The sequence below is a fragment of the Xenopus laevis genome, chromosome 6S, assembly GCF_017654675.1.
Source record: "Xenopus laevis strain J_2021 chromosome 6S, Xenopus_laevis_v10.1, whole genome shotgun sequence".
Classification (NCBI taxonomy): Eukaryota; Metazoa; Chordata; class Amphibia; order Anura; family Pipidae; genus Xenopus; species Xenopus laevis.
This window is the reverse complement of record NC_054382.1, coordinates 76,851,114-76,862,607: the sequence shown is the minus strand read 5'-3', so window position 1 is coordinate 76,862,607 and position 11,494 is coordinate 76,851,114. Positions and strand designations below refer to the sequence as shown.

General features: G+C 38.4%; 1 pseudogene; it reads right to left on the bottom strand.

The window, feature by feature from the left end:
• Window positions 1–1,438: 1,438 nt before the first annotated feature.
• Window positions 1,439–4,518, bottom strand: LOC121395109 (annotated as a pseudogene).
• Window positions 4,519–11,494: the final 6,976 nt, after the last annotated feature.

Sequence of the window (11,494 nt, the reverse complement as noted above, 5' to 3'; positions counted from 1 at the left end):
ATAACTTTAGTTAAAATGAGGTTGTACATAGTAATGCACCTGCTAGGATCCAGTGAATTGCTCACTATTTGTAAATCTAATGGTGGGTACACAGCAAGATCCTCTCTGCTCTATAAGCAGCCAGTTTATTGACAAGCAGTAGGTGAAATTGCACAGATTATCTGGTAACTATTCCACTGGACGGGTAGAGCACATATGCACTGAAGTTGGAGAGAGTCTTTGGATAACTGGTCTAACAGCAAGATTTATGGTAGTTCAGCTCAAGTTCATATTGAACATAATATGTAAACATAGAAAAAGATGGCTGCTTTCCCTGATTAGGCCAATCACATATAAAGGGGCCTGCACACACACAAACCACTCTAGGATTGACAGTTTATCATATTACAGGTATGAGATCTGTTATCTAGAAAGCTCCGAATTACAGAAAGGTCGTCTCCCATTTCATACAAATAATCCATATTTTAAAAAACAATTTCCTTTTTTTCTATAATAATAAAAGAGTACCCTGTATTTGATCTAATCTAAGTTATTAATTATTATTGAAGGCAAAACAATCATATTAGGGTTATTTAATGTTTGCATGATTTTCTAGTAGACATACAGTGGGGGCAGATTCCCTAACCGGCGACAATTTGCTTCGCAGCCATCGCCGCACTTTGCCAGGCTTAAATTTGCTAGGTACAGCAAGAAATTAAATTTGCTAGGACAACGCCAATTCCCTAAAGTGCGAAGTTGCGTCCAGGGTGCTGAACGCTGGTGAATTTTCTCTAGCATTATTTCAGCAATCAAAGCGAAGATGCGCTAGCGTTGCCTAATTTGCATCTGGTGGGAAATGATAAAGTCACATAGCCGTAAATGTTGCAGGAAATACATTAAATTACACAAGTCCAGGGAAGCTTAATAAATAAAATAGAGTTGTTATAATGCCCTATACATGAGCCCAGTGTATAGTTTATGTTCCATATGTTAGAAAATGGAGCGGAGAACCAGGTTACCCAAAAAAAAAATTACGGACAAAGGACTGGAAAAGACGCCAGCATTTTTTGGGACTTACAAAAATTTTGAACTAAAAATTGAGGAAGTCCTGTGCACTACATTGCACTTCACCTGGTCTAAGGTGGCGAAGGCAAGTCTGGCACTAGAGGTAACGTTCAATAAAATCCACATCTTACTGACTTTACAGAGTTATGTTCCTTCGCCATAGAGAAAATTCGCCTGGCGTAGAGTGCAAAGCAACGCTACAGTCTATCTCCTTCACTAGCGAAACAACACTTACGCCCTTTAGGGAATCGGTTAAGTTCCGAAATGACGTCACAATGGCAAATTTTCACTACCGTTAGTCACTTGACCCTTTAGGGAATCTGCCCCAAGGTATGAAGATCCAAATTAAGAAAAGATCCCTTATCTGGAAAATCCCAGGTCCAGAGTATTCTGGATAACAGGTCCCATTCCTGTAATATACTGACCGATGCTCTGTGTGACATCAATAGATGCTAGTCACCCTTGATCATGTATCAATATTGTAATGGACTGCACATGAGGAACATGTCATCTAGTTACAACCACTATGAGAGATGTTTTTGCCCTCAGAGAAAACTCTTGCATGTCATTTTTCATTAAATTGACTGTATGGGGCTTTATAGTCTGTGTATACAAAACATAATTTCTTAGCATATACAGTGGAACCTCAATTTTACATCCCCTGATTTTAAGTTTACATTGTTGTTTTGTGGTTCCACCTATATATTTTCCTAGATTTTACACCATTTTTTTCTGGTCCCCTGAAAAACGTAAACTGGGGGTTCTGCTGTACATACATTCATACATACGCACGCTGCCATAGTGTTTGCTCTGCTTGAGGTAAACTTACATATTCTCTGTAAACAATAAGCTTGCCAACCATTTCACTTTCACTGTGCAATATTACAGACATTTGCAAACTTTGTTTGATTTGAGAAAGCTAATTATGTGCACACGTTAAAAATAAAAACGGAGGGTATTGTATGTTCAATTGTGCTTTATAAGCAATGCTCATAGGTCTACTATCCATTTCAGGAACAAAATAAATCAAATAATTTATAATAATAATAAACAGGTCACTTTTCCCTTCAAGGGAAAGATAGATTTGCACAATGTTCATATTTAATGACAAACAGCCACAGAATGCTGGGGGAAAAGTTCTTGGAATGTGAAAGTCCATCAGCTCTTAACGATGGCCTCCATATTTGGCTGCCCAATCTGTTCTTCCATGGACTGGCTGCAGTTGTTGAGGACAGTTTAATATGGAGCGATTTGCAGCAGCTGGCTTGAAAGGTGGAGCTGGCATCTGAGAGCCACAGCTTTTGGTTTCCAAGCATCAAAATCTTAAAAATAGATATACACATTATTAACAAAGATGATCATTGGTAAACTGAAGAAGCCCAATTAAACTGTAAGAATAGGAAATATTTAATTTTAAAGGAGAAGGAAAGCTACAGAGTCCTTTTATTGCCAATAGATTAACCACAATAGTGCAAGCTAGAATGTTATATTTATTCTGCAGAATGCTTTACCATACCTGAGTAAACAGCTCTAGAAGCTCTCTCTGTTTAGGATAGCAGCTGCCATATCAGTTTTGTGTGACAGCCTGAGTCTCTCCCAGCTCACTCATAGCTCTGGGCTCAGATTACAGCAGGGAGGGGGAGAGAGGAGCAAACTGAGCATGCTCAAGCCCATACCCAGGAGGTTTAAGATGAAAACAGCAAGTCTGATACAGAAGCCCATGTATACACAATAGAAGGAAAGAAATGTGGTGTTTCTTTTGACAGAGGACTCAGAGCAGCATTCATTTGAGGGTTTACTGTTGTATTTATATAGACCTTTCTGACAAAGCTTACTTACTTTTAACCTTTCCTTCTCCTTTAAAGAATTATGGAGAATGCAATATAGTATTACGTTTCGGCTAATCTAGGGAAAAGCAATCACACCACACTAACTGCTTTTTTGGGTAATAAGTAGCAATGGAAAAATAAAATCTATGCAAGCTAGAAACATAATGGTTTACCTGCAGCATTATCAGCTAAGGTTCTTAGTCTGGTAGATTTGGGCTTGGTAAGTTTTAGTTTCCCAATCACAGCATCGCTGATAACGGGTGCAGCTGAGGGAAACAATATAAAAGCAGCGAAAGACAAAGGATAATTAGCAGAAGACAGGAATATGATTCTAATTGCAGAATGCTTACCACAGCAGCAGCAGCTTCCATACATCGCTGTGAATTAGGAATAGTTTAGTTCGAATCAAAGTCGAAGTAGCCAATTCGATGGTCGAAGTAGCCAAAAAAAACTTCAAAAATCAAAGTATTTTTTATTCTAATCCTTCACTCGAGCTAAATAAATGTGCCCCCCATGTGTTCAGTCCAATTCATGTAGAACACCCACCACAAACTATCATGTTCTAGCCACAGCATTCTGATTGGTTAATGAATTATTTGGCTAGCTAAACTTTTGTTAGTAGTACCTGGAAAATTCTGAATGAACCTTTGCTCTCCTAACTTTAGCGCTTGAGAAATAAGGCAACTGCATTACATCTGCATGGAGTTACTCCTAAGAACCATTTTTGGTGCAGCTTCTTGGCCTCCTGTTTTTTCAGGTATACTCTGATATATAATGACTGACTTAATGACAGCCACTGCTCTATGCTCACTGCCATGTTGTGCAGGTACAAGGTTCATTGTTAAAAAGCTGATTTTTCCACAATCTGACAAATTACTGAACCTTTGAGTAGTCTGACCAAAGCATTTTATTTTAGTTTTCACCCACAACCTGGTGATTTGTAGAAAGCCTCTCTTCAGCAGACACCAGTGATAATCAGCTCTGACCTCCTTCCCCTTTTTGGGCCAGGTGCAACATTCATTCTCAAGCTTTAGAAAACTCAATAAATATCCAAGAATGAAAAAAGTCTGACGTTTCTCACATGTGTGGTTTAGCGAGAATCTTCATTTTTTGATGAATATCCCCAGGCACTGCAAGGCTGCAATTTGTATAATGTAGGAGTAATGCATATTTGGTTGTGTCCACCTCAATGCACTTTCCAGTTGCCAGGATCACTAACCAGCTAGAAGGTTAGGTTGGGGGCTGGGGGAAGATGAAACCTGATTTTACAGATTAACACCAGCTACAACAGTCCATACTATAATAATTTTAAGGTCAGTTTTTGCTTTAAGACATTTCATTGCCAGTACTTGAGTAGTACCACCAATACAAATGACCAAATCATATAAAGAAAAAGAAGATTTTATACTATTGTCTTAAATTATAATGAAACCATTGTCAAATAAGTAGCTCCTACTCTTTTAAATGTTTAGCCTTAAATACACATACTTGTTGCTGCTCCAATTGGTGCCAGCTGTATTCTCTGCTCTGCTGATCCAACCTCCTTCTTGTTAAATGAAGGTATGTATCCTCCAGGTGAGTTGTAGGAAGGGCCTACAAAACCTCCTAAAATGCCTGTAGGCAAGACAAAGAATAAAATAAGCTTTTATTCACTCTGTGCACATAAGCTCAGATATCAAGAACACAAATTGTGACATTGACAAATATTTTCTTGGACACTGCACCTATACTGCTAATATTGCGGCATACTGTTCCTTTGCTGCCCAAAGAGTCAATATCTATGGGTGCCTTGACCATTGTTAAAAGTGCAGTGCCTACAAGGCCTGTGTCATTTAATGCTAATAGAGGAGATGGGCTAAGGATTACACTACCGATTTATAATTCATTAAACATCAGTTACAACAGAATAAAGAAATCACATTCAATTGCATCTGACATTTACCTCCATTAGCACTGTTGTAAACAAGGCCTCTTCCTATTTTGTAGTTAGGGCACTGTTCCATGGGGCATGCTTTCCATCTTTATTTGCAGAAATGAGCCCTGCATTTTTGGGGTTCATGCCTGGATATCACAAAAGGTATAAAAACAATAAATATGGGTAATTTCACTTAAAATAAAACAGAGGTGTAAGTCATAAATGCAGATCCCAGACCAGGCCCTCCCTTTTATCTGATCCAATTAAACTTTGGCAGCTTGGGTGGATTGGGCCAAAGCATGGGGTGGGGTGGGGGGTAGGAAAGGAAAATGAAACCACTGCCTGTGCCTTACATTCAAAGATTTATCACTTATCTTACACTGTTCCCTCATCTCCAAAGCACACGCAACAGATATATATCAGTTTATACATGTTTATGTTAGCTATCATTTTCTTTACTTTGAGTTCCATGCTAGTTGCCTTTTTCTATTCTATTACATTCTATAGAGTGCCTCTATTACATTGTATACAGCAATTACTCACATATTGGGGCACATTTACTTAGCTCGAGTGAAGGATTAGAAGGAAAAAAACTTTGAATTTCGATGGGGTTTTTTTTGGCTTCTTCGACCTTTCAACTACGATTCAAACTAAAAATCGTTCGACTATTCGACCATTCGATAGTCGAAGTACTGTCTCTTTAAAAATAACTTCGACCACTTACTTCGCCACCTAAAACCTACCGAGCACCAATCGTAGCCTATGGGGAAGGTCCCCATAGGCTTTCCTAGCAATTTGTGATCGAAGGAAAATCGTTCGTTTTAAAGGATTTAATCGTTCGATCAAATGATTTTTCCTTCGATCACATCGATTTTTCCTTCGTTCGAAGGTGATCGAACGAATTGCGGTAAATCCTTCGACTTCGATATTCAAAGTCGAAGGATTTAACGTCGATGGTCGAATATCGAAGGTTAATTAACCCTCGATATTCAACCCATAGTAAATGTGCCCCTATGTGTTTGTTTGTGTGTAATGAATGAGAACATAAAAGCATACATCTGATGGAATACTATGGATTACTAGGCTAGACCAAATATTTACAGTGTTAACAGGGCACCCCCTATATCTTCCTACTTGCTGATGTGTGGTTAAAACAATAGAGAAGCAATTGCAGTCAAATAAATAGTTATAAACTACCATAACTTTTTTAAACTTTGCACCTGCTTCTACCTTACTTCCATATTGGCTCAAATACTCAAAAATTAAATGTACAAGGCAGATCTGTATGAACAATAAAATGCAATATAAACAAGACCGTGGAGACCTGGCCCCTCCTGGGGCCACAAAAGTGCTTTGGAGGACCAAATCTGGCTCATGTGCCTATATTTAGATAGTCTTGATGTAAAGTATTGTTTCCAAAAATACTATTTGTGGAGTTCCCATTACCAGTTTTTTTCAGCCCACTACACCCCCAGTAGTAGCAAACCATAGGCTTAAGGTCATGCTCCTAATTGGCTTCCTGTAAAGGAGGAATACCATTAATGAAGGGCTATGGAGACAAGGAAGCTCACATCCCAGCAGTTCTCATTGGATTAATATCATGACTATCTTAAAGAAAATAATAAAAGAGAGAAACACTTGTGAACCTTTGGACTTTAGGATCTATACAGGGGTAGGTCAGTTTGTCACGGTTGATTTTGAAAAAAGAAAAATAATACCCCGTATGTTTCCCTAATCAATTGTTGATTATACCCTTATGATAATTCACTAGAGATTTATTATAACCACCCAACCTCAACTTGCCACTTACGTTAGGCAACTAATTGCTTTATTTGGCAAAAATTGTGTAAAAGGTGTGAACAATAAAAATTGATTCTGTGACGATCTTGTTTCGTGGTGATTTGTCTTGATTGCCTGTACTGATTTACTAAAAAGGGAATGTGCATTGATCAATTTTTCTTCTTTTTCTCTATGTCTGTAGTTAATTTGGCCAGATCAGTAGCACTTCCATTGTATTTTAGTACATTTTTATTAAGCCATGGAGTGCTCCCACAACTTTTGCATTTTGTATTGTAGCAGATCTATTCTGTTCGGAAGTTTAGCAGCTATGCGGCAGGCCAGGCTTCCATGTGGTTGTAGCACCCCACACCCTTCCCTTTAAATGGTGGAACAATGCCTTTGGAAATGGGTGTTGTTCTGGGCACTTTCTCTCTCTTAAAAGCCGCAAGCGGGGGAGTGTTAATCTCATGGAACCAATGCTGGGGTCTAGTTTATCTCTCCCCTTTGAAAGCTAACGGCAGGGGAGGACTATGATGAAAACCAATGCCCAGGTCGGGAGCCCTTTTATTTCAGGTAATGCTCTTATGTCGGGAGGCTTTAGCATTTGAAATTATGACCAGAGGTAAATAGTTAGCAGTAGCATCACTAGAGGGGGCGGGCCCTGGTGCGTGATGCGCAGCCGGGCCCCGCCCCCCTCCGTATGGCCGCATTTTCAGTGGTGCACGGGCTGCCGGGGGGGGGCCTGAAGGGGTGTGGGCCCTGGCCCGCTCGCACCCCCTGCTCCCCGGTAGTTCCGCCACTGATAGGGACCGCCATATGGGTTTTACCTTGACGTGGTATGGTGGCTTATCAATCTTATGATCATAATTTTGTAACTAAAAAACCCCTGTCTTTTTAAATACATGCATCTGTATAGATTACTTATATGACAGGGGACCAGGGAATGTGCATTGATCAATGTTTCTTCTTTTTCTCTATGTCTGTGATTTATTTCTATTGACTTGAGAAAGCTCTTTTTAGCGAAACGCGCGTCGGCAAGATTTTACTTTTAAAGCTTTTTTAAAAACAATCCTGTTTCTGTTGTTTTTACCCTAGTGCATTTGCGTCTCAATTTTAAAGCACTGAAGGGTTCCTACTATTGAGAATTGGAGACAGATCGCCACTTGGTGGGGCTGCCTGGGGCGGCAATTGATTTTATTATTCTTCTCTTTTCTTTCTATTAATTTCTAAAGGTTGCTGGATTTGTGGTTTTATCGTTAGACAGCTCTATGAGTTAGTTTAAAATAATTTTATGACCACAGTCCAGTATACTCTGACTGCCTTGCCTTTGCGGTGTCCCTGAGATAGCAAAAAATGAGATAGGGTTCTTGGGACAGCTCCACCATCGAATGTTTCCCTTACTATCTAATTACTAATGAAATCAAGCGCTCTTTTAATTATTACTCTGGTTTAACCGATTTTTTAGTACCATACTAGTTGTTGCATTATTAATTAATTGTTTGGGTATTAGATATAATGAATTGAAGCACTGGGCACTTTATATTTATTAGCAAATAGTTTTAATGAATTCACCAGCAATCCAAGCACAGTGCACTTTCAAGTCAATGAAATACGACTTTTTGATTATTTAATTTTCACCTTTAAATGAAATAAATGAATTGTTAGCACTTAGCACTTTTTAGTAAATCAGTACAGGCAATCAAGACAAATCACGACGAAACAAGATCGTCACAGAATCAATTTTTATTGTTCACACCTTTTACACAATTTTTGCCAAATAAAGCAATTAGTTGCCTAACGTAAGTGGCAAGTTGAGGTTGGGTGGTTATAATAAATCTTGTTGTGAATTATCATAAGGGAATAATCGACAATTGATTAGGGAAACATACGGGGTATTCTTTTTCTTTAATCTTACAGAAAAGTTACCTGATGTGATTTTCTAATTGACCACAAAACACCCATCTTTCAAATTGTTTACCAGGTAAATATCGGCATTGCCGGAGATAGTGCTGCTTAGCAGAAGTTGTTTGACTTGTGTCTATTCTCCTTGTGCCAGCAAGTGAAGAACCTTTGTTTTCATCACCAATGCAAATGGAATCTGACAAACTTAAAGACAGAAGCATTTAAAAAAAGAGTGTTTGTAAGTGGATTGCTTTTGTAAAGCCCATGGCAGATAACTTTCAATTGCTGTGTGATCAAAATATCGTACAGCAGCATATATGTTCCCTATCAGGTGGGGGAGAAAACGACAACACTAAGGGACCGATTTATCAAATTTGAATTTTCAAGTTTTTTTTATTGTCAAAACTGTCGACTAGGGAGTTATTCAAATTTTATACAAGTTTTTTAAAAAAATTCTAATTTGATTTTCAATATTTATCATACTCTGGCCCTTTAAGAACTCGAATTAGACTATTCGAAACCTAAAACCTGCCGAAATGCTGTTTTAGTCAATGGGAGATGTCCAGGGATCAATTTGGAGTTGTTGTTTTTTTTATATCAAATAAAATTCGATTTTAGTTCTATATATATTAATACATTTCGATTGGTCGAATTTTTAGTTCATGGGAGTTTAAAAAAAACTCACATGAACCCTTGATAAGTGTGCCTCTGGAGGATAAATATTGGGCAAATTTGCACCGGGCAGTCACCTATGGGAGCAAATCATGAAAGTAATCACTGCTCAGGTGCCAATTTGTCCATTTTTTATAAATAGGCTACACTGTGGTGCCATAGAAGATGTGTAAAGCTTTCTATGTTGTAAAACTGTGCCTCTATAGCACTACATATCCCAGTAAATAAAGTCATATATTTAGATGTGTTATTATCTATATTTACATAAAAATTACAGTGGCCTTACTGTATGGGATATCAGCAAGCACAAAAGCATTGTCTCACTTATTTACAGCAATGATTAACTAAGCAAATAAAGACTGTAAAACATGCCATAATGTAAGAAAAAATATTTCTGCTGTACCATTTTATTACAAAATGTGAGTCACTACAATATGAAAGAAAAAATAAACACTTAGGAAAATATAAGTGGTGCACCGGCAAGCATTTCCTTATAACAAACTGTAACCCTCACCCAAATAACAAATCCTCAGGTTTATTTTCTTTTGCTAGTGCCATTGTGGGTTTCTTTGAATATGACATTCCAAAGTCTGTATCAATTTCATGTTCTCCGTAACAACAGACTGACCCCAGCGTTGTCGCCCATGTTTAATGCTCACAGCACTGCTCTGGGGTCCATTGACTACAGGTTTCTGGATTACATGAAACAAGAATATATTATTACTTGCGTCACTGTATCATGTAATATATGCACTGCACAACGTTCTTTAGTTGGAAACATATACATTGGAAAAAGAGTAGTAGCTAAATTCTTTGTATCTCTGATTACTGCCATAGATTTTCCCCATGTACACTTATTTCTCATTATTCCTGCCATTACTCATTTAATTTTTGGGGAATAGTTAATGTTCCAGTTCTAAACTATACTGGGGCACTCCACTCTATTACATTATTATTTTTTCTGCCTTGCATGGTACAGATGAAGCCACTTGGATTTGTGAGATAAATGCGTCATGACTCATGGTTAATTGAAGAAACTGGGTTATCTAAAGTCATTTTAGCTCATTTAATGCATTTAACCTTTCCATTAGCATACCAAAGCACCATTGTGAACAATGGTGAATGCCTTAATTAGATGGGATGTTGTGACGCAGTTTTCTGTGTTAAATGAGATAAATGGGATATCTGTGTTTAGTTATTCTGTGTCAAACAGACAAACCAAAGTGGCTGCATCTGTATGTTGAGGTTACCTTTACCTGGAAGGTAATTCCCCATCACTACTAAGGTCAGACTTTGCCTTGCAGTGGCCTTCCTAAAGTGGCACTTTTCTAAATTCTACGTTATTTTTTTTAAAGGTATTATTTATTTGTTTTATAAACAACAATCTTTGACAAAACAGTACACATTTCTGTTACGTGTACATACGTGTCACTGGATTTATTTTACATTGCATCAGATTCTTTACATCTTACTTACAGGTTGGGTTAATACCCCCATTGTTAATTTGTACAAGGACATCCTTATTCCCGCATCATGTCACTATTAGGTTGAGTACCAGGGCCCGACTCCCACCATGGGCTCCATGCGGGAAATTTACTAAAGGGTGAAGTGGCTAACGCCAATTTACTAACGGTAGCTGATGTAAATTCGCTGGTTTAATTTCTCCAAGAAGATAGACTCTGGCGCAACTTCACACTCTAACGCCAGGCGAATTTTCGGTCTGGCCAAAGAGCATTACTACGCAAATTCACAAAGTTTTTTGATTTTACTGACCGTTACGTCTATCGCCAGACTTGCCTTCGCCACCTCAGACCAGGCGAAGTGCGATACAGTAGATAGGAGTTCCTCAAAACAAAGTTGAAAATGCTAGAGTTTTTTCCTACTTAAAAGATGATAGACTGAAAAAGATCGTACTTTTTTTGGGGGTACCCTCCTTCCCCCTACATTTGCTAACATATGGCACATAAACTATACTGTGGGCAAATGTGTAGGGCATTATAACAACTTTATATAATTTTATTAAGGTTCCCTGGCCTTGTGTAGTGCAATGTATTTGCTTCCGCATATACGGCCATTGTACTTTAACTGCACGCAGTATGCTAATTGTTTCCGTGGCTTCATCCCAGTCCTCCTGGGTCAGCTCCGGTATTTGTGACTGCCACCAGTTTTGTAGGCCGTTCTATTTCTAAGTCTTCCATTGCCAGAGTGGTCAAGGTTGGGGAGAGTGTACCAAATTGCGCCTTGAACACATGCCGGATTTGGAAGTATCTGAATAGGGGTAAGTACCCAGAGGCACCTTTGGCTTTGAGCTCTGGGTATGATATAAAAGTATTATTTAGTAGTAGGAAGCCCA